The sequence below is a fragment of the Mustela putorius genome, unplaced genomic scaffold (assembly GCF_011764305.1).
Source record: "Mustela putorius furo isolate JIRA1106 unplaced genomic scaffold, ASM1176430v1.1 tig00000430_pilon_pilon_pilon, whole genome shotgun sequence".
Lineage (NCBI taxonomy): Eukaryota > Metazoa > Chordata > Mammalia > Carnivora > Mustelidae > Mustela > Mustela putorius.
The window spans coordinates 2,692,547-2,713,196 of record NW_025421377.1 but is presented as its reverse complement, the minus strand read 5'-3'; the positions used below and the strand labels follow the sequence as shown (position 1 = coordinate 2,713,196).

Below are 20,650 nucleotides of genomic sequence, written 5' to 3'. Positions count from 1 at the left end.
GATGTATCTCCCAATGTAATTGAATAAATTTACATTTATAGAGAAATAAAATTAAATTTAAAAACTCCTAATTTGCATCACCTAAATTTGACAAAACCATCAAAAGAATCATAAATAACAGAAAACTTATTTGATGAAGCTTGTGTCAAATATTTGCTGAAGACTGGTGCTCTGAATAGAGGCAAAAATGACAGTACTTGTGAAAATATTTGGGCTGAGAAATTTATACATCAGTATGAAAAAGTAGAAGTGATATTTTCTGTTTAATTTCTTAGCTTATTTTATTAATATAAAATAGAATCTACAGAGAAGAGCAAATTGAAGGTGTCAAAATTTCCCATGTATCAAACATAAAGTACTTATTTGAAAAAACAATAAAAAATGAAAAACAACAATGCCATATTAAAAATGTAGTCTTCAGAAAAATATTAGTGACCCAGTATTATAGATAATTAAAGTTGAAACTCTAAAGTACATTAATATGTGCCAAGAATTATCATTCCATTATTTTTATATTAATACAAAGGCATTTTTAAAGTTTTTGCTTCAATGTACTTATTTTTTAATTTTTAGAAGTAATCTAATTTTACGAAATGATTTTTGAATTGTGCTCTAAGTCCACCAATACAAAATTTATAACTTTAATTCATTTTATTTTCTCCTAGTTGCCTAGTTTGGACAATGTATTCTATGGTTACCATGTAATGTATTGTCCACACATACGGTTGGCATCTTGAGGAGGTGAGATACACAATAGAATTGTAGATTGCTTTGGGTTTACATGCAACTCAAGTCCCGTTGTGACCAACTGTGATGAAGATGCGACTATAGTCGCCAGTGAGCTTGCCAAAAGATTGCTGTGACCTGGAAGTTAAAGATCTCTACATGAGAGATCACATTACATTGAGGGGTGGGAACACCTAACTCCCCAAACCGTTTCCTCCACTATGGAGTGACATAGACAAGAAGAACGCTCCTAATGATTCTGTCTCTTCTTCCGGTGGTGGTGGCAATCAGTGATATGATTGGTTGATTTGGAAAGCGAGCGTTGGCTTTGTGACCCGCCCCTTCCTTTTCTCTTAGGGAAGAGTTGCCCAGAGGACGTGCCCACTTAGCTCCGCCCCTCCAAGCTGTACGTTGCTGGGACGGATTCTCCTGTGCGCGGTCGTCCGTTGGGTGCCCTCTGTGGCGTCGTCGGTCAGTCTAAGGCTGAGGTAAGCCACGATCTTCAGTATTTTCTTTAGCAGTGATATAGGGATGTTTTGGTTTGCGTGCCGCTTCGCTCTTATTTCTCTCAGGGTAAAAGATGTTATGAGTCGGACTCTCCTCACATCCCAACACCCGGGGGATAGGGTGGGAGTAAAGAAAAAGTGAGAAAGAGGAATTCTGTGTTGTGGAGTGTGGAGAAGGCTCCATGTGGGCATGCTCCTGGCATGGCTTTAGTGGGAGATGTTGAGTTGGATGATGTTGGGCGAGGCACTAACCACGTTATTTTCGGTAGTGGTGGATTGTTACAGCCTACGGCCGTTTTTCCACGGGAGGGTGGCCGGTTTTATAGCCTTTAGAAGCCTTTTGTACGGAGGCAAGAGCGCATGCTTTCGGCAGTAAGCAAAGACACGCAGCCTTTGGGGGACTCAGACTAGCAGTGCTGAGACATCCTTATGAAAGAGTCCTCGTCAAACAGTTGCTACTGCTTGACGTTCAATTCTGAACACACAGTTTTTTTCTAAGTAGCCTTGTCCGAGACAAAGTTTCGGTTATAAAGCAAGTGTTTTCAAGTACCAGCCTTTTTTTTTTTTTTTTAATTTTTTATTTCTTATAAACATATATTTTTATCCCCAGGGGTACAGGTCTGTGAATCACCAGGTTTACCTTTTTTGAGGCATCATCGTTTCTACTATATCCAGCCCTGCCTGCTGGAAATATTGAGTGCCAGGCCTAGGCTGGTGGCCTAGAAATTTCTTTGTCGATCCACTGTTACGTTGTTGGTTTTCCCCCCTTTCCCCTTCAGAGTCAAGGGAAGGAGTGTGGGAAGGACAGATCTAGGGGTCATATGACTTGTCTATAGGTTTAAAAGTTGCTCTTAATTTTTGATGTCAGGTGGCTCTGAATTTGATAATTCTGTATGGTCTGCCAGTGATTTTTGATTGCTGAGATTCAAACTCATAGTAGGAGGTTGATGGATATTAAATTAAAGAAGGATTGGGGCCCTTTCTGTAAAGAGCATATACCTTCATAAATTGAGAATGAAAACAAGTTAATAAAATATTGCAAAACCAGTGGCTTAGAAAACAAACAAACAAACAAAAAAGGCTTGTTCTTGGAATGCTCTGGCTCTAATCATTGATCTTGCTTTGAAGTTTAAGGTGTTAGGGTAGTTTAAAACTTGTGCTTCAGGTTCATACAGAGTTACGGAAGCCTGGAAACAAAAGGAAAAAAAAATTGCTGGAGGCAATAAAACTGTTTTAGAAAAGAGCTAGAGAAACTAGGGGACGAACTTGACAAAGGTGACAGAAAATAATTCGAAGTTCAGGTAGACATCTGTGAGAGAGAAATGAGAATTCAAGGGGATCTAAATTCTCTTTAACAGAGTATTGGAAAAGGGATAGGTGTTCAGTTATTACATTGACAGAAGGGCCTAGGTCTAAAATTAATTAAAAAGAGGAGGTAAGATCTCAAATGGAATGATTCCTTCAGAAACTAATGAGAGGTCACAGATAAGGGGTGATATAAAAGGCATTAGAAGAGCATCTTAGAAATTGGGAAAGACTAAAGATCTGTAGAATACACAAAGTATTATTAGGTGATTTTTTAAAAAAATGTTCATTTATTTATTTTAGAGAGAGAGGGTGCTTGCATGCCAGTGTGTTGGGGTGGGGGCCAAGGGAGAGGGATAGAATCCTCAAGCAGACTCCTGGCAGAGCATGGAGCCGAACCCAGGGGCTTGATTCCATGACCCTGAGATCATGACCTGACCTGAAATTAGAGGAGTTGGGTGCTTACCTGAGTCAGCCACCCCCGAGGCCCTCACTAGTTGACTTTTGAGGTAATACAGTAACTGTAGGTTTGTATATAGAAGTATAGTTTGTGCTTAGAAGGAACATGCCCTAGAATTTGGACTCAAGTCAAGACTCAGCAAAATTGGGCATACGGAAAGGAGCCAGGCAAAAGGATAACTTGGGTCAAGCTTGGATGGGCTTGATGCTTGTCTGATGGGAGAAAAGTTCCTGTGTGGAATTATGCATCCCAGGGGAATAGAGGAGAAAAACAATTTTTTTTTTTTTTAAGTAGTAGATGCTTTAAGTAAACTCATAATCAAGTGATTTCATTATTATTGATAGAGATGATTCTGGAATTTAAGAAATAGAGGAATATTTTAGGAAAAAAAACCCCCTAATGTCCAAAAGAGATAAAAAAGGAAGGCAAGTATTCAGTTCTAGCAATCAACAATAATCCTCTGTGTTTTGGAGAAGAGACCAAATTAATAATAAGTTAAGCAGTTAGACTTAACCTATTTAACTTTCTAACCAGATTAAATCGTTAAAAAATTAGAACTTGCTGAAAAGTGTAGAAGAGAAGAAAATAAAAACTAGAGGCAGGGTTCATTGCTACAGAAAAATAGATAGCAGAAAAAAATGCTATTCAAGGTCTGAACAATTCAGTGATGAAAGACAGTTCCTGGAGGAGCACATGGAAGAGTATTAGTTCTTATTAGGCCTCTAGGGGCTCGGGCTTCAAGAAACATCAATTGCAATTTCAGTTCAGGAATCTGAACTGAGAGTGATTTTCCAGCCGAGACAAATGGGATAAGAGAGAAACCCTCTCTTAAGATGCAGGCTTCACTAGCTTTGCAATTCCATAACAAGAGGTGGTGGAAAGAGCCACTCGTGATATAGGATTGAGAATATCTGCTTCCAGAAGACAGTAGCCCCTATTTCACAAGATAGAGTCTTCTTCAGCAGCACCAGAGTGCCAGAAACGGGGGGTTAAAGGAGGGAATGGAGATGCAGAGGTTTTTAAAATATGTTGCAGAGGAAAATATTGTACTCCACATAAAATTTGGTGATTCTGGTTGTATGTTTTTAAACTTTTCTGGAAGGCAGGGATGTTTCAAATGTCATTCTGTGAGAGAAGCAGCAGTATGCTAAGTGCATTTCGTTCCTAGATATGATGAATCTATAGTGTCAGAATTAATGTTTTAATAGAAATTTTCTGGAGTCTGCTACTCAAACTGACAAGCATCCTAGTGAAGCTGAAACTAACAGTATTTCGAGGTCCTTTATTCTTTTAGATACCATTCAATTCTGGTTTCTAAGAACAGGGTTTTGGGGAATAGCTAATCTAAGATCTGAGAATGGCTTTTATTTAAACTTTGTGGGTGTGGGGCCAATTTTGTTAAGTTTGTATATTCATTTACTATTGTTTTTGAACCATAGATCCAAAACTCAAGAACTAATAGTTCAAAAACTGAAGTGATATTAAAAAAAACTGTACATTGACAAATCTTCTGTCTACTTCACGTTTAACAAATTTTACTTATTTTGTAGTACTTAATAATCACCCAGTACTGTCCTATGTATTATGCAAATGATAACTCATTTATTTTCAGTATCAGACCTATTATGTAATAATTCCTATAATACCCATTTTATAGACAGGCCCAAAGAGGTTAATTGATTTGTAAGTGGCAGAGACCAGACCCAGGCAGTCTGGCTCAAGTTAGACTAGTTACATAAATGATTTAGTAGGTCCTATACTATATATGCCTCTTGTGTCATTTTTTAAAATGCAAATGAATGCAAATATGAATATATTTTCTTAATTTTTTCCATTTCTCTACAAAAGAAAGCAAACGTTATACACTGTCTGCACCTTGGTTAGTCTGTTTTGTTGTGTTGTGTTTTTTTAATCTAACTGCATATTCTGGACATATTTTCATACCAGTATATAGAGAGCTTCTCATTCTTTTTGACAGCTGCATGGTATTAATAGTGTTATGTGAATGTGTCACAGTTAACTTAAACAGTCTCCTGTTGGTGGACACTTGGGTGACTTCCATTTTTCTGCAGTTAGAAATATTGTGGTAATAAACATATATATACTTGTCATTCTTGGCAGGTGTATCTGTAGTATAAATTCTTAGAAGTTGAACTGCTGAATCAAAGATATGAATGCATATGTAGTATTGTTTCTATATTGCCAAATTCCATAAGTCTTCCCATTTCTCATTCTTCTTCATCATAGCCTCAAAAACAGAAATGTTTAGGTTTTTGCTAGTCTGATAGATGAAAAATGTTTTTTTAGTGTTGTTTTAATTTTTGTTTATTATTTACTAATAAGATATTCATCTTATTAGTTGAATATCTTTTTATTTGTTGAAGGGCTATTTGAATGTCTTTTTATGTGAATTGGCTTTCATGTTCTTTGCCCATTTTCTAGGGAGCTTTTAGTGTTTTATTTCTGTTAGATATCTTCATATTTATTTTATTTTGAATGCACACATGAGGTGCTTTGTATCACTGACAGATTTTCTTTAATAATAGAAGCACCACCTCCCTTACCTCTGGCCTTACCTTTGTGGTGACACAATGAGAGCTAGATCAGTTGTTCTACTCACTAGGTGAAGAATGTGAAAAAATAATTTTTCTCTGCTTATTATGGTTAGTGAGGCAGCTGTCTTTCTCCCTTCCTGAAAAAGTCTCTTTGGAACATTATGGGCCTGATTCCTAACTATAACACTTTGGTCTGTAAGTTGTATCTCCCCAGAAGTCTGATAGCTCTGTATGTCTTACATCTAGAGATGTCTCTTAAGTTCTGGGTCTCATTCCTTCCTGAAATGTAAATACCTAGAAATAGTCTACCCAGTACTTTAACCCAGAACCAAGGTACCTATCCCCAAAGGTAGCCTTTTGTCTTTGGGGAAGTTAAGTTTTATTATCCTTTTGGATTAGAGCAGCTAGCACTCTAGTTTGGGGAAGAAATGGCTACAGATTTATTCCTGTAATGTATGAAAATATTTTCTAGGTAACTTTAAATACATTTTCATGTTGCAGGAGGCTTGGACTTTTGATAGGAACAATACAAAATCCAGGAATGTTACATTTTCCTACACATAGATGATATAATTTTTTTTTATTTTTTTAAAGGTTTTATTTATTTATTTGACAGACAGAGATCCCAAGTAGGCAGAGACACAGGCAGAGATAGAGGGGGAAGCAGGCTCCCTGCTGAGCAGAGCGTCTGATGTGGGGCTCGATCCCAGGACCCCGAGATCATGACCTGAGCCGAAGGCAGAGGCTTTAACCCACTGAGATATAATTTTTATAATTTCTGCTGAATAAAACATTAATACTATATCTGGGGAATAGAAAATACTCCACAAATGATCCTTATTGTAATAATAATCATGCTTATTATTTTAAGATATTAAAAATGCCTGTATCCATGTTACAGAAAGAATAAAATGGAAATTACTTTTATATTTATTTATTTCACTTTTGAAATGAATCTGTTTCTAAGATTTAGGTTGGATGGTGTCTGTCATGAGTCTTGAAATCTGCAGAGAGGAGTCTGCATTTTCCTCATGGAAGGCTATTTAGCTCACAAATTATTTACCTTCCTTGGTAAAAGAGTACTCCCCAACACGCATACGTATATGTACATATATTACATATACGTATGTGCTTTGGGTTTCTGTTTTCTCCAGAGCTTTATAAAAATGGATTTCCTCTAAATCTCCAGAGCTTTATAAAAATGGATTTCCTCTAAGTCTCTTCCTCTTAGAGGAAGTCTCTTAGACTTCCTCTACATCTTGGCATATAGACTTCATTCTCTACTAATAGCTAAACCTAGTAGTTGGGAGATAACTTATTTGCTGCCTTTTGTAACTCATCTTTTAGATTCTATTTGTAAGGATTCAGATTCCTTTAAATTTCTGTTTAAAACTATGATGGTTTTTCAAATATGGTACTATAATATCTGGAAAGACAAAGCTACTTCAGATAAAATACAATGTAGAATGTTGTGGCTCTGTAGTAGTTGAAAAAGAAGGATCAGTATAGGTTGAAGTATTGATAATATTTAGTGGAGGATACGGTACATGAGTTGGACCTTTTTATATGAAGTAAAGAAGATAATGTATCAGGTATGGAGACTAACATGAATTAAGGTTGTTTCTTGAATACATGTTAACTTTTTTCTTCTAGTGCCATACATCAATCAACAAGAAGCAATGGAACAACCCTTCTTCATGATTCTATAGGATAATTTTAAAGTACACTGTGATTCATTAGTTATGTCTGTAATTAGGGAACAGAAGGAGATATGCCACCAGCAATGAACCTATCAGGTTAGAACAAAGAGTTTAAGATAATATGCTATGGGCAATGTAGAATCATGACAGTTTTTAAACAGGAAAGCAGAAGAATGAGCAACAGTATTTTAGGAAAATTTGGTCATTGGTAAATTGAATGGAAAGAGATTTGTGTCAGGAAGACCAATTAGGGAAATACAGGAATAACCTAAGCAATTAATGATGAGAACATATAATTTAATTTTGGCCTTTGAAAAAGAGAATTAGAGAGAAGGATCAACAGTTTTTCTAGACTTAATTTATGAATGGAAGAAATAGGTAATTTAGAGGTAGCTTCGGGATTTGGAAAAAAAAAAGAATATAAATTTGGAAAGGAAGGCAACAAATTATTTTTTATGCATATTTGGGTGTTGGCCAGTGACTATATCCAGAAGAAGAAAATCTCTATATAGACATTGAACATGTATTACTGGAATTCTAGTTACGAGATAAAGGTTTAGAATTCATCAGTCTAAAGATGATAGCTGTTACTAGAGTGAGTAAACCTTCTGGGTTATAAGTCTAAAGAGTAGATTTTAGAGAAATAGCTCAAAGAGAGTTAGGAAAACAGAGAGATGAGAACAGAGAACATAGCCAGTATAGTTAGGGAAGCTGAAGAAATAGCAGTGTCGAATTAAGTGGTGATGTATGCCAGTTACAGCCTAGCAATAACCAGGGTTTTGGCTTCACTGGCCCTTGTGGTTCTTCTTTTTTTTTTTTTTTTTCCTTTTTTTAAAAATTAATTAATTTATTTTCAGCATAACAGTATTCATTAATTTTTCACCACACCCAGTGCTCCATGCAATCCATGCCCTCTATAATACCCACCACCTGGTACCCCAACCTCCCACCCCCCCGCCACTTCAAACCCCTCAGATTGTTTTTCAGAGTCCATAGTCTCTCGTGGTTCACCTCCCCTTTCAATTTACCCCAACTCCCTTCTCCTCTCTAACACCCCTTGTCCTCCATGATATTTGTTATGCTCCACAAATAAGTGAAACCATATGATAATTGACTCTCTCTGCTTGACTTGTTTCACTTAGCATAATCTCTTCCAGTCCCTTCCATGTTGCTACAAAAGTTGGGTATTTATTCTTTCTGATGGAGGCATGATATTCCATAGTGTATATGAACCACATTTTCCTTATCCATTCGTCCGTTGAAGGACATCTTGGCTCCTTCCACAGTTTGGTGACCGTGGCCATTGCTGCTATAAACATTGGGGTACAGATGGCCCTTCTTTTCACGACATCTGTATCTTTGGGGTAAATACCCAGGAGTGCAATTGCAGGGTCATAGGGAAGTTCTATTTTTAATTTCTTGAGGAATCTCCACACTGCTCTCCAAAGAGGCTGCACCAACTTGCATTCCCACAAACAGTGTAAGAGGGTTCCCCTTTCTCCACATCCCCTCCATCACATGTTGTTTCCTGTCTTGCTAATTTTGGCCATTCTAACTGGTGTAAGGTGATATCTCAATGTGGTTTTAATTTGAATCTCCCTGAGGGCTAGCGATCCATGCTCTTGGATCGGAAGAATAAACATTGCTAAAATGTCTATACTGCCTAGAGCAATCTATACTTTTAATGCCATTCCGATCAAAATTCCACCAGTATTTTTCAAAGAGCTAGAGCAAATAATCCAAAAATTTGTATGGAATCAGAAGAGACCCCGAATCGCTAAGGAAATGTTGAAAAACAAAAATAAAACTGGTGGCATCACGTTACCTGATTTCAAGCTTTACTACAAAGCTGTGATCACCAAGACAGCATGGTACTGGCATAAAAACAGACACATAGACCAGTGGAACAGAGTAGAGAGCCCAGATATGGACCCTCAATCTATGGTCAACAGGAAAAATATACAGTGGAAAAAAGACAGTCTCTTCAATAAATGGTGCTGGGAAAACTGGGCAGCAATATGTAGAAGAATGAAACTCGACCATTCTCTTACACCGTACACAAAGATAAACTCAAAATGGATAAAAGAACTCAACGTGAGACAGGAATCCATTAGAATCCTAGAGGAGAACATAGGCAGTAATCTCTTCGATATCAGCCACAGCAACTTCTTTCAAGATATGTCTCCAAAGGCAAAGGAAACAAAAGCGAAAATAAACTTTTGGGACTTCCATCAAGATCAAAAGCTTCTGCACAGCAAAGGAAACAGTCAAAAAAACAAAGAGGCAACCCATGGAATGGGAGAAGATATTTGCAAATGACAGTACAGACAAAAGGTTGATATCCAGGATCTGTAAAGAATTCCTCAAACTCAACACACACAAAACAGACAATCATATCAAAAAATGGGAAGAAGATATGGACAGACACTTCTCCAATGAAGACATACAAATGGCTATCAGACACATGAAAAAATGTTCATCATCGCTAGCCCTTGTGGTTCTTATTATGGTTGCAAGATGCTCTCTGCGGTAACCATCAGGAAGCTTTGGAAAAAGGTTTATTACTTACAAGTCTTGTAAAATGCGTGGCACACTTGGGGCTGCACAGCAAGGTCAGGTTGGGGGAGGGGAAGGAGGGAAAGTAGAAGGAAGGGAAGGAAGAAGATAGCTTGGGACTGGGGTTCTGCTTTTATTGGGATTGAGGGTGGGGGTTATAGGTTGGAGCTGCTTGTTAGTGAATTTACAATATATGAGTGGGAATTAAAGTGCAGGAAGAGAAAAACCAAGCATCCCTAATAAACAGTTACTGACATCAGCTCAGATCTCTGAAACGAAGAACCCTAGGGCATGGTCTGGCTCTTTATCTACTTTTGTGGCTGACAGTGTGTTTGCTCGAAATCATCTTCGTAGGGGATGGTTCTTTGAAGCCTGTACCTCAGTAATCAGAACTTAAGTCAGGCACTTGAATTACAAAAAATAAAAAGCCCAACTGTCAGGGCTTTATACAACATGTTAGCTATATCAAATTTTGATGTGAGGTAAAAGAAAATGAGGTCTGAGACATCCTCATTCATCTCCTGGTTTAAAGTATTATCCAGGATGGGGTGGGGTGTGAAATCGGGAAGCTCGAACTCTTATATCTATGTAAATTTGCACATTAAACCCCTATAACCCATTATTGCAGAGTGATTTGTCAGATAAATTGTGAATAAACTATTAAGTTTGAGCAGTGGAGGGGGGTAGGAGTGTGTGGTGATGGGAGAGCAGTGCTGAGTTGGCAGCCATAGGATTTATCCTTGAGGAGACCAGAGTACTTGAGAAGGGACAAAAATGGGCTGGTTCCTAAATTATGTCTTCTGCTACTGGAGACAGTTACTACTCTGTTTCTTAGCAGAAGCACAGCTGATGTTTGTTTAGTGGGGATCAAATAAAAGTAACACCAAGCTTTTCCTAAATGGGAGGGTGAATGCTCAGCCTTCTGTTACAGACACCAACTGAGATGGCATTGGATTGATAGTGTTAACGAGGATGAAAATGAGAAGAAATATGGAGAGATATTAATTCCTTTTCTTACTAAAGACTTGAAATAAGAGTTGGTGGTAGGGGAAGTCAGGGGATAAGGAAGTTGGAACCTTAATTTTTTTTTAAGATTTTATTTATATATTTGACAGAAAGAGAGAGATAAGTAGGCAGAGAGGTAGGCAGGGGTGGTGGGGGGAGCAGGCTCCCTGCTGAGCAGAGAGCCCAATGCTGGGCTTGATCTCAGGATCCTGAAACCATGACCTGAGCCAAAGGAAGAGGCTTAACGCACTGAGCCACACAGGCACCCTGGAACCTTAATTTTACAAAGGAGCTAGCAGTTCATGGTGGGGCCCACAGTCTGAGCGACCCTGTATTTCCAGACACTTGGCCCTGTCTTGACCCTGTTTGTTTCTGGTTCTGTTGTCTGTGCCCCTGGGGTGAAGCTAAGGACAAAGAACAATTGGGAAGCCAGCTATGACCTACAAAAATAAGCCTTCAGTTGTCATTTCAATGGGTGTACCATTTCACCTTAATTTAATTTTCCTACCTCTAAGAATATATCTTGTTTTGTAAGTTCGCAAGCTGACACATCATCCAGAGGGACTATTTATTTTCCCTTATATTCTTCACACAAAGGCTGAGATTATTCTTGCAATAGTAATCAAGAGCTTCTGTCTTTGGGTTGCAAAGAAAATGCATTCAACTGTACTTGAAAGAGAAAATTGAAATTTGGCTGCAAATGATAAAGCACTTTCAGTTCTTTCAATTCTGTCTGTTCATATCAGCTGAGCTGCATTAATAATAGCAAAAAGGTGCCTGTTGCTTGCTATTGGCAAAAAATACAGTGTTCAATTGCCCTAACTGTGTATTAGGTGTGTTGAAGTTTACTCCTATTATAGAACCTTGCGCTTTTAGTCCATTCTTTTCTTTGTCAGTGCTAGCATGGTACGAAATGAATTAGGAAAATATTCCCCAGAGGATGCTTTTTCCACCAGCTTTAATAGTGGAGCTACTGTGAATCTTCCAAAAAAAAAAAAAAATCAAATCTCAAGTATAATTGGCTTGTCTATCTGCCTGTTGTAACCTTTTTACATTACGGGTGTAATTGTTTTGGAAATAATCTTGTAGCCCTATTAGCATATTAAATGCTAGCTTCAATTATTTATTTTATTAATTAGGGACATAAGTCATGAAATTGCTACTGGATACATTTACCAGTAGCACAATCACCACAATAATACAAGGCATCCAAAAATAAAAGTAGGTTGGTGCCTCTGAGATAGATTTCCATAAACAAAGGGTATACATTTTTTCTTTTTCTCAATCAGACAGTCACATGGGCATGCCAATTGTGAGACCATAGTCAAATTTTAGAAATGCAAGGGTAATGACAAAATAAAAGTTTATACTGTTGTAGACTTGATGAGTAGTTCTTTTAGCCAGCCCTATAACATGAGACTAATAGCACACATCTAGGCAAAATTGTGAAGTGGGAGCAGGTTATCTTTAGGTACTTCTAGCCTATTTATATGCCTAATAATATCCTTATCTCCAAAATCCTCATTGATTTTCTTTCCTTTTCAAAATTACTTATTTTCAAGAGAAGATGAAATTCATTTGCACTGAGGTTTAAATGATGAAGGTGGTAATGGTACTATATAGAAAGAACTCTTTGAGCCCAAACAGCCCTAGCTTCAAAGTCCACATATAATCGTTTTCCAGCTATGAGATTTTAATGAATACATTTTACCTCAGGGAACTGACGGTTTGGTGCAGACTGAGGTATATACAATTTGGGGGACCCTTTATAAACAAAGCTATGTGTGTATAGATTGAGGTAAGAAAATAAATATTTATAATTACACATTGAAAATGATGAACACAACAAAATTTAGAAAAATAAATTTAGCCATTCCCCAAACTTATTTACCCATGAAAAACTTATTTCTGCTACAACAATAAAATCTTACCATAAAAGATATTGGTCTGGGGATATGGTAATCTGTTTTGGTCCTTATTTTCTGAAGATGTGGGGGAAACTCTGATTTCTATCTTCTTCTTACGAGTCATTTTTTCAAAACTGGATGTGAGGACGAAGGCCAGGGTTTGGGGTGAAGGAGTCAGGCACCATTCAGTAAATCACCTCTTTAAGTGCACTGAGCTCTATCTTCCATACAAACTGATTGCAGGTCCCCCACATAACTCATATACAACGAATGCATGCCCTTGTGTGCTTCAGTTTCTCTATCCTGGCCAAGCCAGTATATACTTATTATAAGATGCATCATAAATTCCATCGCGAAATAAAGATACATGATACTGATTTAAAAGGTGTACACTTGTATTGTCTACCTATATTAACTCATGTGACATTCCTAATAGATTTGTCCCACTAACATTGTCAATACGATCAGTGAAGTCTGATAAAGAACAGTTGTGATACTGCTCTTTTTAGTCTATACTATAATCTGTAACAGTAATACCAGTAATCCCTGCAGTCAGTACTAAAGTTAGGAAGACTCACAAGCTACTGGAGTTAGCAAGAAAGAATCTGATTATCCTAGGAGGAAAGGTGCTTTTTCTTGACATTGATGTGTTTAGTAGGCTGTTCTTGGGAACCTTTGGGTTGTACTCGATTATAGTCCTTAGTATTTGCCTCTCCTGAATGATGTCCAACAATAGCTAAAAATAAATTTAACTGAATAGGGTGAAAGAGTAAGGAAATAAACAAATACAGAAGAGGTCCTTTGCACAGAGCTGGAACAAAAGAGACCTGCTTACATGTGAGAATCATTTTGTCTTCACTGCATCATAATAACATGCCTGCAACTTAATTTTGTATTACTATGCTCACAATCAAACTCAGCTTTCAGGATGTGTGACTGAAAAATCTCTGGTCTCTCTAGCTTCTACTTAGTCCAGTGTCATTTGCTAGTGACACAGACTGGAGAAGAAGGGGAAGAAGCAAGAGGGCTAAACAAATGAACCTGTAATGGGATGGCATGATACTTACTAGTCTACTACGTACATTTGAAAGGAATGGGACAACTTAAATTGGATATAAGCTAATGTCTTTCTTGCTGGACTCTGAGATCATAGAGAAGACAACAAAAATTCACATAGTTGTAGTATTCACAGTGCATTCTCTTAAATAATTTTCTTCAGTTGGGTTTGAAGACAACTTTTTTGTGAAGTCTTATTGCTGCTGCCTTTCAGTCCTCTCTTGTTCTGACTCTAAATGTTGAAGTACCCCAGGACTCTGACTCTGAATATTTCCTTTTCTTCAGATACATTCACTTTCTAGGTGGTCTTTGAATTACCATCCTTAAATTAAAGTTTCCCCAGGTTCTGTGACCTGAGTCTTTCCCCTGAACTTCAGACCATATCTGTGGCCTAAACCTGACATATCCAGGCTTGAATTCTGGATTTTTCTATACCAGATCTGTTTCTAACACAGTGTATCTCTTCGAGTAAATGGTAACAGGTCAAACTTTTTGTTGTCACCCTCCTTTCATATCCCATGTCAGCAAAACTGTTGCTTCTACACTTTGAAATTTATTCGGAATCTGACTAAGTCTGTCCATTTCTGTTGTCGTCAGCTTTCATTCAAGCCATCCTCATTTCTAGCCTGGACTGTTACTTTGTCCTTCTAACCCTTGTGTCTATTCTTGTTCCCATTTAGCTATACTTCACACGCGGTCGAAAGGACCCATTTAAAGTGTAAAAATGCAGTTACCCTCTGAATAAAATCCTCTAATGATTTCCCATCACACTCAATAAAATAAAAAATCCTCACTGTAGCCTAAAGGCCTTATATTATCTGATTCCAGACTAACTGCTTTCTATCCCTAGTCACTATTCTCCAGCTGTTCTGCCTTCAGCACTGGAAGGACTCCATTTCAGTGTTCGAACTACTGTTCCCTCTGTCCATAGTGATCTTTATTCAAATGTTCATATGATTTACTGTTGAACTTCTTTAAGTTTCTGTTTAAGTGTCAGTTTGTCAGAGAAAACTTCACTGCCTGTCTTGTTCAAAGTATCACCCTTCTTCATCTTTCTTTATCTCTTGGTTTATTGCCTCTATCTCCAAGTAGAATGTAAGCGACATGGGACATGACATGGTCCTATTTTTCTTCTTTTATATTCCCAGAGCCTAAAATGACCTGGCATGGGGTAGTCATTGAGTAAATGAATGAATAAATAAGGCATCATTAATGTTCTACGGTCTCCATTTGCTTTAGAGCAGCAGCCTTCTGTTGGGATAGGTACAGGGAGTATATCCATGGTCAGGTTCATTTTAGTTTCAAGCCTGTTGCCAGACCCAGCTTTTAGCAGCTAATCTGTACTAGAATAAAAGCCATGTCCCTGTGATTATGAAAATAGGAAGGCCTAGACATAGGCTGCTTTTCTACTCAAACACATCACACTAACATAAAGCTTCAGGATTCATTCCGCATTCTGTGTAGTGTGGGGGCTTAAGTCTGCTGTCCTCCTGCCTTCAGCTAGATCATTATTTCTAGAGCTGAGCTCAGCTGACTGTGCACGTTAGAGGTTTTCATGCTTAGGTGAATTTCCTAGCATTGATGCTGCTGGCATTTTTTTCTTTGTATGAGTCATTTTTTCTATTAACATGTACTAGATTAATGAGGAAATATTGGAAAAACAACAGTTGCAGAAAAAAGCAGAAAAATAGTTTTTTAAAATTTTACTCCTCAGAAACATCCATTATTAACATTATGATACCAACTTTATTTTAGTGTGGTGTATGCGTATGTGCTTACACAGTTGGGGTAAGCCAGTGATACTTATTGAGTAGTATTTATGTTTAGAGACCTTTGTTCCTGTCCTAAATACCTTAATAAGGAAAGATGAGGGGATTTGACTTTTTGTCCTCATTAACTACTCCCTAGAAGGCCTTGTTTTCACATAAAATTAGACTTCACTCTGTGTTACCATTACCTTGTACTTGAATGTACGTTTGTCCTTTAGTCTCTCTGTCTCTCTCTCATACACACACACACACACACATACACACGCACACACACGCACACACAGTACCTAGCCTGCTTGGATGCATCATATCTACATTGGAAAACAGAATTCAGTCGGTAAAGCAAGAGAGTTAAAGTATCTGTAAGTATCACTTACTTAAAGAAGAGTGACGTAGTATTATGGTGTTGGGTCTGGTGAATATGGGGAAGAATTCAAAGCTAAGACCGTGTGTGACAGAGCACAAATCTGGGTAGCAAGTGGCAGTCTCTTTCAGGACCACACTTTTTATCCAAGGCCAGACCTAACAAGGAAGATAAGTCCTAGCCAAAGAGAAGGTAGATAATAAGCATAGTTGGTGATGCAAATAGGGGGAATTTTTATAAGGATGGTTTAACTAACTAGTTCTACCAAAGCGCTTTTCTCCTGGGTTTGTTGAACTAACTAATACTTGATCATTATGGGAACACTAGAAAGTACAGTATCTGCCCACTTACTGTAAAAAAAATCCTGTTGGTGCTTGCTTTATGGTATTGGTGGTACCGAGGGAGAGGGGCTGGGGGAAGAAATAGAATTGGAAATTGAAGGAAGTATAAACAAGAGATGAATAGGGATGATCTATCTCTACAGTTTAATATTTCAAGAAGAAATGTAGTAATGTGTCCTCTTTAGAAATATAATAACCCGTCCATCACTGTGACTTGACTTACTATGTATTTTTGTGATTTGAAACATACCTATTATTTAAAAATAATATTTAAATTCTTACATTGGCATTAACAAGCTGGAAATAGACCAGGATTCAAATGTGGCTTGTTTCCAGTCAGGAAATGACACGTGTTGGCAAGGATGCAGTGAAAGGGAAACCCTCCTACACTGTTAGTGAGAATGCAAGCTGGTGCAGCCACTCTGGAAAACAGTATGGAGGTTCCTCAAAAAGTTGAAATAGAGCTACCCTATGGCACAGAAAATACCCAATTACTGGGTATTTACCATAAAGATACAAATGTAGTGATCAGAAGGGGCAGATGCACCTGAATGTTTATAGCAGCAATGTCCACAATAACCAAACTATGGAAAGAGCCCAGATGTCCATCGACAGATGAATGGATAAAGAAGAGGTGGCAGATATATACAATGGAATATTACTCAGCCATCAAAAAATGAAATCTTGCCATTTGTGATGATATGGATGGAACCAGAGGGTATTATGTTAAGCGAAATTAGTCAGTCAGAGAAAGACAATTATCATATGATCTCACTGATATGAGGAATTTGAGAAAAAAGACAAAGCATCATAGGTGAAGGGAGGGAAAAATGAAACAAGACAAAACCAAAGATGGAGACAAACCATAAGAAACTCTTAATCTCAGGAAACAAAACTGAGGGCTGCTCGAGTGGAGGGGGGCAGGAGGGGTGGGATGGCCGGGTGATGGACATTGGGGAGGGGATGTGCTATGGTGAGCGCTGTGAATTGTGTAAGACTGATGATTCACAGACCTGTACCCCTGAAACAAGTAATACATTCTGTGTTAATTAAAAAAAAATAATGTGGCTTGTTCCCTGTAACTCTAAAGGAATTCATTGAAGTTTGGTGAGATGCAGTGTCTGTTACCTGAAGGCACCCCTCTGAGAACCAAAGTCTTTGCCTCAAATCGAAGCACTAAATTCTGGTGGCACCTTCTAAGGGACATCACTTTGCTACTCCTGTGGTGCTCCTAATGCACAGTACTCAGCATGTGAGTTATTGCTTATCAGGGAAGTTCTGAGAGTCACTGTGAAATGTTGTTTTCCAGATGTTTGAATCATTAAGTGTAGTGTCAGCACAGCGAGCAGGCCTTCCACTCTGAGCATCCGTGCCTTCAGCAGGGGTTGTCAGCCTACTGGCTCTGGCCTGATAAATAGCTCCTGGTAGGAGTGAGAATTGTCCAGGAGGTGGCAGAGGAATCCCGGCCTAGGCCAAGTCCTGCCTTTATTTTCACTCGCCAAGCCACCTGCAGGGTGCAGTCTCCTAATTCTCTGGGAATGAGGCAGTTGGGAAAGACTGCTTTCCTACTTGGTAGGAATTATCAGATAAAGCTTCATTGCCTTATACTTTATGGGATATTTACTTTGTAAAGTTTTCCGTAAGTGATCTTAGAGGAAACTTTTGAGTCCTAGATAGTAGATTGTGTGCAGATGGATATAAGGCAGGCTTTCATGGTTTTCACATATGTCAAACCAGCTAGGACTAGAAGGAAGTTTTCCATCTTAAATGCATCTATCTGCTTTTTGTTTGGTTGGCTTTTGTTTGTTTTGTTAATACCCTTAGGCTAGGCAATGTAATATGTCTGGAAAATCATTGGAAGATGTGTCTCCTGAAATGTTTCTCAGGAAAAAAAAAATGAACAAGCTGAAGCAGGATGATTAAGAAGAGACGGGATTCATTCCTTGCCTCCTTCTTTCTTTTCCTCTCTTCCTTCCTTTCAGTTGGATTTGTATTAAGTCCTTCTAGATGTGGGGCACACTGAATGGTTCCTGCCTCCTATTAGAATCATACCGCTAATTGTTAAAAAAAAATTGTTTTCATGTTGCTGAGATTTCTGCCTAGAGTATAAAATACCTGTTTGTGATTTTTTTTTCCACATCAATTAATAGTTCTGTCCAGTAAGTGGACTCCTTCATGTTCACAGAGGAGTTTTCTTTATTTTTTAATCAAATGTTCCTTAAATCTGTGAAAAGGCTTATCTTCACATTGAACTTTTGGTTTCACCAGTTTATTATCTGAGGCTGAAAATAGTTCTGGGACACTGCCTATTCCTGTTTGAGAAATAACTTAGTTTTTAATTCCTTTTTTTTAAAGATTTAATTTTAGAGAGAGAGAGAGAGAGAACACACATGTGATGGGAGAGAGAGAGAGAAGACAAGAGAGAGAATCTCAAGCAGACTCATTGCTGAGTGGGGAGCCTAATGCAGGGTCCATCTCATAACCCTGAGGTCATGACCTGAGACAAAATCAAGAGTCAGATACCTGACAGCCACCCAGGTGCCCCTAGTTACTTTTTTTCTTCTCTTTTTGTTTTAGTATGTTTCTTGACATTTTAATTTGTAAATCAGGGTTCCTTTTCAGTAACTAAATTTACCATCTGACTGGAGTTTTACAAAAAAAACTGCGTTTCTGAGCTTATATTCATTGTAATATACAAATATGTGAATAGTTATAATTTATATAAGACACCAAGGACTGGTAATTATATTTGTTGTAAGAACAGATCTTTTCATAGTCTCCATGGTTGCTTTCTTCATATCATTCAGTAGTAAATGATTTTTATAATGCATTATAACAAAGAATCTGGCACATGGGTCATTTGTAAGCCAGTCCTTCCTACTTATAATATTCAATCCACTAGGCTCACTTGGAGTCGAGTAGTGTTTTGGCAATTTCTCTATGATCCCTGGGACAAGTGCAGATTCTCATTCTATGTTATCAGTCTACCTTTGTCTCTAAATCATTGCCTTTCACCCTTAATCTTTGAAAATCTTATATTACTATGGGCTTATAGAAACTGAGACATTGTCTGATTGACGAAAATTTCAGTGGTTGATTCAAGACATTTATTCCAATATGAAAAACAGCTCTCCACCTAGAACCCAATTTAGGAAAAGCCTCATATAGATGACCTTTTTGTGCTATTTTTCTGTGAGTAGGCCAATGATTATAGCATGTTACTTGAAATCAAATTTCCCTAACAATTCATCGTCTTCTGATATAGTACAGGTTTCTACTTCCAGTGGAAGATTTAAATATGGAGATGAGTGGAGGGAAAAAAAAGGGCAGTCTCTTTTCTGTATTATCAAGCCCAGTTTTTGGTGATTTTATTCTAGATTATACATTTGTTGAAAGAATTGTATCTTACATTGTCCTGCTGTCTGATATCAAACATGAAGGCATAGCTGAACAGAATGTATTCAGTACTTCAAATAGTGGAATGGCTTGGATTAGAACCTTCTATTAAACAGAATAATTTAGGGTGTCATTATAGCACAAAAAATTATAAAAATCCACATACAGGTATTTAGGACAGGTAGATATAGTTTTGAATCATAACTGTTTTATTAGCTTTCTGACCTTGGGCAAATTACTAAACCTCTTTGAGCTTCAGGTTTCTCAGGTTCTAAAATGGGAATAGCAGTACTTAGAAACAATTGAGGACAAGATACTATATAATTTATCCAGTAGTATGTTTTGAAAGCTGAAGGCTCAAACCCAGCTCTTCTGGTTTCTACTGTATAACAACTGAAATTGCCATTTTATACTTTAGATACTTACAGAGCAAGGACAGGAATTAGAACCCTCTATACTAGTCATGACCCATCCACTTCCAGGATGATACAGAAAGAGAAAAAAGAGAGTGCTTGAAACCTCATTCTGGAAACTAATTAAATTTTAAGACCTAGCTATGTGGTCTGATTGTTAGTATCCCTTCCAAATGCGTATGTTAAAATCCTAATGCCAAATGAGAAGGTATGAGGTGGTGGGTCCTGTGGAGGATTCTTAAGTCATCAAGGTGGAACATTCAAGAATTAGATTAATTGCTTTTATAAAAGAGATGCCATGATGCTCCCTAGATCCTTTGGTCACATGAGGATACAGAAGTCTGCAACTCAGAAGAGAGCTTCCTTCCACTTGACTATGCTGGCATTCTGAACTTGGACTTCAACTTCCAGAACTGTAAAGAAATAGATGTTTATTGTTTATAAGCCACCCAGTTTATGCTGTTCTGTTGTAGAAGCCCAAGTGGATGCAGACAGACCCCGACAAAAATTTTAAATTGATGTTCAGACAGTATAATTAAATGTTTAATATGATATCATTTGGCAGATAAGAAATAATTTTAAAGAAAATTT

At 37.7% G+C, this 20,650-nt stretch overlaps 1 protein-coding gene across 2 annotated transcripts in view; it reads left to right on the top strand.

The window, feature by feature from the left end:
* The first annotated feature begins 1,065 nt into the window (after positions 1 to 1,065).
* The window catches only part of LOC101691909 (cytochrome c oxidase subunit 7B2, mitochondrial), a 168,649-nt gene continuing 149,064 nt past the window's right edge, over positions 1,066 to 20,650 (top strand). For both annotated transcript variants that reach the window (XM_004764912.3, XM_004764913.3), the window contains exon 1: positions 1,066 to 1,214. The gene's annotated coding sequence lies outside the window, so the exon portion shown is untranslated. The remainder of the gene's footprint in view (positions 1,215 to 20,650) is intronic.